At 43.1% G+C, this 12,166-nt stretch overlaps 1 pseudogene across 1 annotated transcript; it reads right to left on the bottom strand.

Moving 5' to 3' along the window:
• Positions 1-8,649: 8,649 nt before the first annotated feature.
• LOC308557522 (tubulin alpha-1C chain pseudogene) lies at positions 8,650-10,034 on the bottom strand (annotated as a pseudogene). Its single transcript has one exon. The product of its transcript is annotated as a tubulin alpha-1C chain pseudogene (transcript).
• Positions 10,035-12,166: the final 2,132 nt, after the last annotated feature.

Genomic DNA, 12,166 nt, shown 5'->3' with positions numbered 1-12,166 from the left:
ATTACCTAAAATATAGGTAATTTTATATTTAATTAATTTTATATTTAATTATTAATTTTATATTTATATTTAAAACATTTTTAAGGCAAGCAGCCCAGAATACTGAAAAGCTAGAAGCCATCTTCATGGGTAAATAAGATGGGATTCTGCCTGGGGTGGGGAGTTTGACAGCTGCTCCAGGAGCTCTGGCTGAAAGGCCGACGAAGCCCCTCCAAGGAGAAGCAGCCCCCTGACCTGGGACCCCGAGGCTCGCCACTAAGCCTGTTCATCTGCTCAGCTGCCCCGAGCCTGCCCTCTAGGCTTGTCTCCACCATCAGTGGAAATCCTCTTGCATGAGCACCAGGCAAGTCCAGGGCACAGCACCAAGTTCCTCTGGTAAAAAGGAAGGCAATGCACATCTTGCACACTGGATGGAAAGGATGCTGGGGCCTCTTCCTTAGTTCTCCCGATTAATTATTTGCCTGAGTGGCTAAAATAACATGCAAGTTAGAACAAGAAGAAACTTAAAGTTTGGGTTTAAAAAGTCTAACCCAAAACCCTGCTTAGAGCTGGAAAAGCTTGCCAGGTCTGCCCTGTGCCAGCTGTTTAGAGAGTCTCTTACTTTTTCTTGCTACATTACTGCAAGTTCATAGCCACGGGGGTAGGAAGAGCTGAGACCTGGTCATTGACTTTAGAAATTCCCCTTCTAGCTTGAAACTGAGGTCTGGATGTGGAAGCTCCAAATGTGTATCCTAAAGAAATAGGATTTACAATCTTTGTTTAAATTTTCAAGTTGGCAATAGCATTCACATATAAAAATCAGACTGACAAATCTCAGAGGGATGGAGAGGGGCGGGTGGGTGGAGGGGGAGAGATTAAGCAAAGAATTTATATGCACATATGCACAACCCAAGGACAGGGACAATGGTGGGGAGAGGGACTGGGGAGGGAGGTGGGGCAGGGTGGAGGGGGTCAATGGGAAGAAAAAGGGACATCTGTCATATTTTGAACAGAAAAACCAAAAACAAAAAAACCCAATAAAACTACAAAAATAAAAAAATAAAAAATAAATAAAAATATATCTATAAATATATATGCAGAAATATATATTTTTAGTCATTTAAAAATATATTTTTTAAGTGCTGATATCTTTATATAAGCACTTTACTTTCTGTACTTGAATCCATTCACACACTTATACTTACTTTTTCCTTAACCTGGTATCTGATTGACATGTATAGTGCAGAGAATCAGCGTTCACCTTAAGGGCAGCAGTAGTCAGAGAACTGATACTGCTGTGGGATCGACCTACAGAAGCCTATTTTCTCTTCTAGGAGATAAAGGTATCCAACGTAGCTGCATGCGAGCTGAGAAAAGTATGTCACAAGCTGAATTCCTTTCCTATTTGATGGCCTCAGGTCCGTGTTAGTGAGTCAAGGCCTTCGCTGCGAAGACTTGCCGCAACCTGGGCCTTGTCTCCTGTGTGCACAGCCAGCTAGCCCAGGTTCTTGTGCTTTAAAGGTCAGCTAATTATTGTTTTGGATATTAAGGTATGACCCTATGAACCCCGAAGGAGACAAAGGTCCTTTCACAAAATCGCAAATGTGCAATGACACAAACAGATCTCGTGCTCTGCCACCATAATTTACCTTTAAAGCCAAGAACATTCAATCATTATTTGTAGACTCATTGCAAATCCGTAAAGGCCCATTCAGAAGTGTGTGGGAAAAGCCCCGCTCAGGTAAGTTATAATGACTCTTCTGACTTTGGGGGAGTGCCTTTCCCCAGACACTGAGGCAAGTTCCTCAGCGGGGGCTCACTGTCCTCGTGGGCTGCAGAGGAGCGGCTTGTTTGGGTGAGTCACTGAGGGGCCATCTGTGAGGTGACAGGTGTCTGGCGCCTGGGCTGTGCTGGGTAAGCCCACGTTTTGTCTGTGAAGCAGCTTCTGAAAAAAAAGGAATTTCCATTTTTATACTTTTCTTAGCAGAGCCTAAAATCGCACTTCTCTTTCAATGGGACAGGACTTATCCATTAACCTAAGTGATTGTCCTCTCTTCTCTTTATTGCAGAAGTAATTCCAACGGACACAGTCCACGGCCCTACTCCCTTTCTGGGGCTTTGTTTACTCACTTCAAATAAAGTGTGTGGCAATGTGGGCTTTCTTAAAGCTCAGTTCTCAGGAAGAGGAGGCGAGCTTAGAGCTAAATGCAATTCCAGTACCTGAAACATCTGCTCTTCTTGAGATTCAGGCTGACCCCAGGCCTTGTTTCCAGGGCTCAGCAGTTGTCAGAGCTGTTCCGACTGCAAACAGACTTTCCAGCTCTCAGGCTCCAGTGCCAGCTTCCTCGTTTTACGCCTTATCTTGGGCTTTTTTCCTTCCTCTCTTTGATCTTGTGCCAGAAAAATCTTAAAAGGCAAAGCGAGTTTGTGGTGTTTTTTTATTTTTAACTGCAGTTCTAACACAGAAATACCAGGGAGTCAGACCCTTCCCGCTGCAAGCGGCCGTCAGCTGCTACAGAAGCACCTGGCCCGGGCCTGCTGCAGGGACCATGGAGCAACGTGGCCGCGTGTGTGCAAGCATTCTTGATGTCACATCCACACTTTGCTGCTGGAAACTTTAAAACTGGAAGATAATGTAGAGCTGGAGTGAGAAATAGACTATAAATTAGAAAATACATTTAAAAGACAAGAGATTTTTGTGCTCATGTTAGAAGGAGGCAAGTGTGGCTGATGCCTTTTTTTGTCAAAGTTGTAAAAAATTTTCTATAAAGAGGCTCTTTTTTATATAGTAAGCCCTCATGTAAATTCTTTTTGGCAGTGTTTTAAAGTTTTCACTGAGGTGTCAGGAATAACAAAGGAGAGCACTAGTTGATATATGACGCCCAGTCTGACACAGGGAATGGAGCCAGGAATGAGGCAGATTGGAGGCAGTGCTGTTTGTTTTTTGTACGTGTCGCTTGGTATTTCTGCTTGTCTTCTCCCTTCTAGAGAAGGTGGGGGAGCCAGGCTGTGCATCATTCCATAGGAAAATTTTCTAAACGAAGGCCTCAATGAATTTAGCGCTTTCAGTCTTTTTGAGTGGTAGGTCCCAGTCTGGGCTGGGAGTCGGGCAAAGAGAGCCAGGAGGATTCTGCCTGGCGTAGTTTCAGGGCCCTCCCCCCGTGGACTGCCCAGCCTGCTGCCGGGGGACAGAGGGCATGTGGGCTGCAGGACTGTGTCTTCCCACCGGCCTCTCACCAAATTCGCACTGGGGCATGAGCCCAATTTTCACCTCTTTAGAAGTTTTATTCAGAGAAGAGAAAAAATATCAAACAGGAAAAGACTGAGAGATGTAAAATAGTCTCCCTTAAGGAAGGAGAAAAGCAGGGGGCATTTTATTTTCAGGAGTAATTTTAATAGAGACTTGGCTGAGTGATTGGACTTGCCCAGTGGGCAGTGGCTGTTGGGTATCGAACAACAGGAACTGGTTTTAACCTTTGGTGCAGGGGCCGTGCTCAGGGGTCTTGGGGTTCGGCTAGCACACCCCAGGCTCTGGGGGACTGCCCTGCGGGCGGCTGGCCCTGAGGCCTCGAGCTCTGAGGCTCTCACAGCTTAGGCCTAATCTTCAGACAGTTTTAGTTTATTGATTTTCTTTCTTTCTTTCTTTCTTTCTTTCTTTCTTTCTTTCTTTCTTTCTTTCTTTCTTTCTTTCTTTCTTTCTTTCTTTCTTTCTTTCTTTCTTTCTTTCTCTTTCTTTCTTCCTTCTTTCTTTCTTTCTCTCTCCCTCTCCCTCTCTCTCTCTCTCTCTCCTTCCTTCCTTCCTTCCTTCCTTCCTTCCTTCCTTCCTTCCTTCCTTCCTTCCTTCCTTCCTCCCTTCCTTCCTTCCTTCTTTCTTTCTTCTTTCCTTTCTTCTTTCTTTAGAGTTAAAAAGATCTGTTGGACATTTGACTATGATCCAAACCATGATTTTAAAAACCAAAAGGCTACATTAACAGTCGTCAAAGGCAAAATGTTGAAATGATTTTTTCCTGTCTTTCTTGTTTGTATATGAAATATGTGACTGAGAGACTTGCTTTGGGTTCTGAATTTCATTTTAGTATTTTTAAGGCTCTCAGAAAAGGTAGTGCCAGAGACCTAAACCGCTGACCTTTAGGCAAATCCAGGAGCAGGAGTGAGCGAGAGCAATTAGTCTGTATGATTCAGTATGGTCATGGGGACTCTCAAGTCTGACTCTCTAATCTTAAATATTAGGAAGACCGAAGCTTAGGATGTTGAAGCGAATTGTTTAATATCACAGAGCTATTTAGGGGCCAGAGGGTGAGAAGCATCCTTTCTCCTGAATTTTAGAGCCTTGTCCTTTGTACTGCGCCACAGTTCCCCTTAAAAGACAAGGCATAGTGATCAGAGGCACATTTTTTTTTAATGTTGAGTAATATATGTTTCCAATTATTAAAGAGACAAAGTCCATTCTTAAATCATGGTTTTTAGAGAGGGAAAGCGGAGGATTTTTAAATTTGGAGAGGGAAAATAATTGTCTTTCTTAAAACACAAAAGGGTTCCTGTAAACTTATCCTTGGAGGATTACAGAGAAGTGACAGTGGTAGGCTTGTGTATAAGACCTGGGTGACTCTTCAGAATGTCATTGTACCGAGACGGCCTTGAAACACCTTGAGATTTTGTTCACCCTCTTCACAGGTGTAATGTGCATTTATTCTTTTGTTTGGGACTATCTCATTCCGCTGTAGACGGCAGAAACACAGGTGAGCTGTATGAACCACATAAGATGTGTTAAGTATAAATAAATAGTAAGTAGAGTATGTATTAAACAGAAGCAATAGATGAACCTAGAGGTAATTAATATTCATGAGTCACTCTAAATTATACATGAGGCACCTGAGCACTCATATTCATGATACACAAACTACACAGAAGACACTAAATATTTAGGGTGCACTAAATATACATGGACACTCAACATGTGTGAGGCCTTAATTTGGCCACCCATTAGTGACACCATTTTGGTTTCATGTGCTGTTTCCCCAAGACCCACAATGTAACCCATGTCTGTTCACCAGGTTAATTGTTCACTACATGTGATCAGGTGTACTTGTCCCTGCGTCTTGCCAATGTGTACCACGGGCCCAGGGCACCTTCTACCCATGGACACTATTGCTCACATCTCAACTCTGATTCTCTTAATTACACCTTTGGAATGGTTGGGAGGCTGATGTGGCAGAGAGAGACCCAAGACATGTAAACATTGTGTACTCAAGATTCAAGTAGTATTCTTACTGTATTTTAACTGTATTGACTGACTTCATCTCGTCCTCCTGGCTTCTTATGGTGTGTTTTAAATTCTTCTAATAAGCCATGTGATCTGAACATTTTAATTCAGTCTATGAGCTATTCTGTTGTTTTTCTTACCTCTGGAGTAGTGTATTAGTTTCCTAGTGCTGCTGTAACAAATGACTACAAACTTCGTGACTTAAAACAACACAGGTTTATTATCTTATAGTTCTGAGGGTCAGAAACCCAAAATGGGTCTCATTGGGCTCATATCCAGATGTCAAGAGTGCTGTGTTCCTTTCCAAAGGACCCTCCATGGGATATCCTATGGGAAAATCTCTCTGCTGCCTTGTCCAGCTTCTAGAGCCTGCCTGCAATGCTTAGCTTGTGGCCCCTTCTGTCTTCAAAACCATGAATGGCAGGTCAAGTCTTTTATGATCCTCCGCTTCCTCCTTCCACATATACGGAAACTTCTGATTATACTGGGCCCACTCGAATCATCAAGTATAACCACTTGATTTTAAAGCCAGATAACTAACAACTTTAGTTCCTTCTGCAACCTTAATTCCCCCTTGCCATGTAATATATATAACATAAGGACATGGATTAGGACATGGGCATTTTTGAGAGGTCATTTTTCTGCCTACCGCAGGTAGCTTCCCTGCCATTGTACCTGAAAGCTACCATTGTATCAAGGTAAATTTTCACGTGTGTACTATATTCATTCACTTAACAATCTTTAATCCATTTAATATTGATCAAGTACTATGCACATAGCTGGGCTAAGAAATCGTCTTCCCAGAGCCTTCGCTCCCTAGCTTCCTAGCCTTCTCGTAGAACCAGGAATCTTGCAGTTTTACCCTGCCCTCCTCCCTGACATGACCAGGAACTGAGGAGCTACACGTCAAACCCTGAACCCTGGTATCAGTTGAAGTTATTAACTCAAAACCAGGCTGACCAGCAATCCCTGTTTGCCTGGGACTGAGGCGTTTCTCAGAACCCAGAACTTTTGGTGCTAAAACAGACAGTCCTGAGAAAACCAGGACATCAACCCTTCTTTCTATCCACCCAGGAGCTCCTGTCAGCCCCTGAAATTAGAGACATTTTTCTGTGGCAGTCAGGATTGGACAAGGACTCCGAGAGCCATGGCTTTGTGGCTTAAATATCTATGGGCCTGTGAGCGTATCATCTAAGCTTTCTGTTCCTAAATTTACCCACTGGAAGAATAAACTGCTTGAAGACATGATTACAAAGTTTTCTTTCAATTCTAAAATGCTATGTTATTTTTATTTCTCTATTTTTGGTGAATTGTTAGTAAGCAGCTTTGAAGTAGGTTGCACCACTAGGGCCGTATTGTTCTTCTGTTACCAGATTCCGACTCGCCATTCGCAGAGTCGCTGATCAAGGCTTCCACTGGTTTTTGGCTATTAAATAGAAAGCACTTTGACTCTTTCTGGAGCCTTCCCAGATCCAAGTAAATATTTGGAGTTTGGGGCATATAAAGCTTTTAAATAGAGTGAGCAAGCATATAATTAGGCTTGAGTTTCCCTCATGGCCCTAGGCATGTCTTATCCCAAGATGTTCCAAAGTTCTGCAAGTAATTATGACGTGTTTGTGTGCGTGTTTGTGGCAACATGGCTGTTCCATAACTACTTTTCTTTTTTCTATACCAAAATGGAAATGTGAATTGCTGATTCAATAAAGCACACTAGAAAGTCTATACCTTACTTAGATATAGCAAAAAGATACCAGAACTGAATTCTTTAACAGGACATGATGGATGTGACGTTTATACAAAGTAATTGATCACTATCTTTACAGTAAGGGTGGAATATAAGGACTTGGGCTAGAAGTAAGCAAGGGAGACTGCTGGAATTCTGTTGATGGGAGTCCTGTTATATGGTTTGTAAGTGTCCATCCTGCAGGAGGGAGGGAGAGAGATGAAATAGCCCTCTGGGGCTGCTGGGATCCTCAGGATGAATGGCCCTGTGCCAGCTTAACTGTTTCACTCCTGCCCTCTGCATGCACGGTGGCTCCTGGGGTCACCTCCTGCAGCCAGAACCAGGCATTCCACACAGCCTCCTGTAAGTACACCCACTGTCACCTAATCTGAATGCCGATGGCAAGGGATCCAACAGAGGGGTCACCAAATACTTTGCTTGTCCTCTGTAAACTTGCCTGTAGCCTTTCCTGTGACGGTGGCAGGGCGTCTCTGGACTGAGCCAGAAGGTCGTATGTAATTAATGTTTTGTCACTCCTTCCCCTATCCCACATCAGTAGCAGAATAAGGGACAGCAACAGAGGGCAGATTTAAGAAGCGCTTGCGAGGCTGGTTTTTCAGGACAGCCTCAGGATTCTAACCTTGCTGGCCCATTTCTCTGGCCTGTGTTGGAAAATGTAATTTTCTGCCATTTGTCCCTATTCCCTGTGACTTGAGTAATTATAAGCTGGAAGTAACAGTGGCATGGGTTTTTTGAAAATTTCATCATTTATTTTCTAATATTTCCTGCTTGGTGTGTGTCAAAAGGTGGGAAAGTGGTCCTTTAGACACTAAGAGAAATTTGCCGTATCCAAAAATCAGACAAATAGATGTGGTCAAGTAAGAGTGGGGCCACGATACGCTGCTTACTAAGAGACACGCCGGCTGAGTGTACTGACCCCTAGATGAAACGGCCCGATAGGCGTGAGGCTTCGTGGGCCTGTCCTGCACCTGTGAAATGAGAACCAGGTCACCAGTGGTTGGCCAATGTATGGCCTTGTGAAGACTGAGAGCTTCACACGCGTTTGGTAAATTTAGTATCTTTATCCTTTATCCACAGGCAGCACTCGTATGCTCTGCTTTACTTTATCTGTGTCCATCAAGTCCTATCAGATACGTTTTCTTTGCTTAACATGTTTGAGTGTCATTCATTTCATCTCTTTTGTATTCTATGGAAGCTTTGCATAGTCTCAAGCAATAAAGAAAATGCACATTAGGACCTATTAGAAAATGTGTAGCGAGTTTATAGTCATTTTACTATAATGTAAATGTATGAAGCATAATTTTATGTCTTTATTTATTAATGATTTTATTTTCCAAGTTTTTCTATGACTACATTCAAATACCAGTTTGACTATATGAATGTTTATGTTATTGTTTTTTTGTGTTGTTTTTTTTTAAAATTATTATTATTATTTTTTTAAAATATATCTTTATTGATTTCAGAGAGAGGAAAGGAGAGGGAGAGAGAGAGATAGAAACATCAATGAGAGAGTCATTGATCGGCTGCAGCCTGCAACCCGGGCATGTGCCCTGACCAGGAATCGAACCCCAATCGTCTGGATCCTAGGTCGATGCTCAACCGCTGAGCCAAGCCCAGCGGGGCTTGTGCTTTTTTTTTAAATAACATCACTTTTATTGACAAGTTATATCACAATGGACTTCATAGAACAACAGAAATAAGAGTCCCAGGACACCAGAGTGTAACATTGCAGCAGACAAATAGTCTTCCCCTCATCCCCTCCCTCAGCACTGTCTGCCCTGACTTCCTCCTGACCCTTCTCAAGGGCAGCCGTGCCCTCTGCCCGCACCCATGTCCCGGTGAACAAAGGCATGCCAGGCAGACATCAGGTCACGCTTGTGGTCCAGGTGAGCCGGGTCTCAGCAACAGCTGTAGTGTTGCTGAGCATGCACATAGCTCACTGCACTCTGGCCAGGTCTCCACAAGCTACTACAATGGGAGGCTCGTAATTAATGACAACTTTGGAGCCAGTGGGGCACCAGACCACAAACTGGGTGGTACGCTTGCTCTTGATGGTGGCAATGGCAGCATTGGTATCTTTGGGAACCATGTCACCATGGGAAAATAGGCAGCAAGCCATGAATTTACCATGACGGGGTCACACTTCAACATCTGGTTGGCTGGCTCAACGCACGCACTGGTGAGCTCTGCTATAGCAAGCTGTTCAAGGTAGGCTTTCTCAGCAGAGACGACAGGGGTATGTGTGGCCAGAGGGAAGTGGATGTGGGGATAAGGCATGAAATTGGTTTGGAATTAGATCAGATCAACATTCAGGGTTCCATCAAACCTGAGGGAAGCGTGATGGAAGACACAATCTATAAGGTGGTCAAGGTTAATGTAGGTTGGGAGCTCAATATTGAGGTTTCTACAACAGATGCTGAATGTGGCCTCGTTGTCAACCATGAAGGCACAATCAGAGTGATCCAAGGTGGTGCAGGTGGTGAGGATGGAGCTGTAGGGCTCAACTACCGTTGTGGAAACCTGGGGAGCTGGGTAAATGGAGAACTGCAGCTTGGATTTCTTGCCATAATCAACAGAGAGACGTTTCGTCAGCAGGGAGGTGAACCCAGAACCAGTTCTCCCACCAAAGCTGTGGAAAATCAAGAAGCCTTGAAGACCTGTGTACTGGTCAGTCAGTTTACAAAATTGGCCTAAGACAAGGTCAGTGATCTCCCTGCCAATGGTGTAGTGTTCATGGACATAGTTATTGGAAGCATCTTCCTTGCCTGTAATGAGCTGCTCAGGATGAAAGAGCTGGTAGTAGGTACCAGTGCAAAGTTTATCAATGACTGTGGATTCCAGGTCTACAAAGACTGCCCTGGGCACATGCTTGCCAGGGCCTATATCACTGAAGAAGGTGTTAAAGGAGTCATCTCCCATCCCAATGGTCTTTTCACTTGGCATCTGGCCATTGGGCTGGATGCCATGTTCCAGGGAGTAGAGCTCCCAGCAGGCAATGCCAATCTGGACACCAGCCTGGCCAATGTGGGTGGAGATGCACTCACGCATAACTGAGACTTATAGGGCTCCTCGGGGCTAGAGGAGGTGAGGGGACAGTGACAAGGACCTTCCACTGGCAGACCACCAGTGACAAGGACCTTCCGTTGGACAGTGACAAGGACCTTCCACTGGCAGAGGAGGTGAGGGGACAGTGATAAGGACTTTCCACTGTCAGACTACCAAGGAGTCCAGAGATGAAGTCTCTCAGTCTTTTTCTGCTTCTTGAGTATCTTGCAGCTACTTGAATGATGTTATATCTTCAGTTTAATTATTACCAGGAGCAGAGAGCTGTTTATGTTATTGTTAAATGAAAGGGTTTGAGTTTAAAAATAAATGTATTTTTACCATCTTTTTATAATATTTAAATGAATAATTATAGTCAGTATTCATTCAATATATGTTTTTTGGGAGCCTAAAATAACAATCTAATGATAGAGACAGTAAATGGTAAATGATGAAATACATAATCACAAACTATGTTCATGTTCTAAGAAAGTAAAAAGATCACAGTTACAAAAACGTGTTGATTGTGGGGTAGGGATTGAAGAGGTACAAAGGCCTAAGAAGGTAGCATTTGGCCCAAAAAAAGAGTAAGAACACAAAGAAAAAGGGAAAGAACATTTTACTGTCAAGTTAGGACAGCTAGAAACCAATAATAAGTGTGTGTGGTCTAAGACCTGTCATGGCCGAATAAGATGCAGGATTTTTGCATAATGTGCCCTGTACCCATCACTAACCCAGCATCATTTGCAGTAAGTCCAGACAGAGTTCAGGTTTAGTCCTGGAGTTAGATGAGACTTACCCAATTGCTTTCTCAATCAGGTGACTGCCTTCAAATCTGGAATCCTCCACTTAACTGTCTCTTACTCAGGTAAATCAGGTGAGAACTTTGTACTGGTAAGGTTACTGGGGAGACAAGTCTGCCTTCTTTTTCCAGAACTGTGTTTGTCACGGGGAGAATTGCCCAACCCATGAGAATTGCCCACTTAGTACTGTGGCAGCTGGGGGTGGGGGCCTACTGGGGGTGGGGGATAAGAGAGGAAGAAACAGTGATTCTCTTTTCACACAGAATATTAAATCTGTTATATTTTATTTAGACTCTAAAATGAAAGGCATACTAAAAAAAATGGTGCCAAAATATGCGTGATTTTGTGGCCATTCCCAAGCAAAATTAAAAATAGAAATGAAAATTTAGTTCAGACTTGTAATTAATTTGCTAACCAGTTAATTTACTGTAGGTTTCCCATTGCGAACCAATAGCAGTGGTGTTGTATTCATTCATGTGCAATTGACTGATCAAGGTTAAATTTACTTACCTCAGTAAAAATCTTAGTGTACTGGGCTTTTTACCTTTAAAATCTGAAGGCTGAAGATGATAATTTTAGCTTCCTTTCAGTTACTCTAACATTTATTTAATTTTTCCAAAGGAACTGTGTATTTGGAACAGCAAGTGCAGTTTTTTCTATTTGTGAGCATGGGTTTCCGACACTGTGTGCTGGGTGGTGGCCGGCCTGGAGCAGGGGCCAGCCTTGGTGACACTGACTCCACCAACTGTGTTCTCAGGGTCTCATGTTGTTTTCCTGGCAACTGGATGCAAATGAACTTTCTCTTCTGTGGAGAAGTTTGCCAAGAGAGCCCAATCTGATATCTTTTGATTAAATTATATTAGAAGAATCTGCTGATAAAATGTATAACTACTGAAAGTTATAGGTACAGGACTAGGTAAAGGCATAGGTGTAGATACAGGTATAGGACTAACACTCTTAAGGGTGCGATGGGAAATACTAAGACATGTATCAACCCTTGCTGGCCTAAAGGGAGCAGATATAAAGATCAGAAAATCATTTTTAATAGTATGTGGCTAACGCCCCAAAGACCCGAAAATCTGACATTTTGCCTCGAACGTCCAAATGTTCATTTACCTTTTTCCTTACAAAATCTATCATTTTGCCACTGATATAGGAAGAGACATAATAAATGGAAGTTATTTTAAGGCCATCAGATGAGGAAAAGGAAGGATTTGAATGACTGTTGTAACTAGTGTGTGCTGAGTGCGTCTAGCTTCAGAGGTGGACCACTGATTTCCAGCTCTAAAACCACATAGAAGAAAAATTTACAGGAGCTATTTTAACCAGATATAC

The sequence above is a fragment of the Miniopterus schreibersii genome, assembly GCF_964146895.1.
Source record: "Miniopterus schreibersii genome assembly, chromosome: 5".
Classification (NCBI taxonomy): domain Eukaryota; kingdom Metazoa; phylum Chordata; class Mammalia; order Chiroptera; family Miniopteridae; genus Miniopterus; species Miniopterus schreibersii.
The sequence above is the reverse complement of the archived record's forward strand: the minus strand, read 5'-3'. Positions and strand labels throughout refer to the sequence as shown.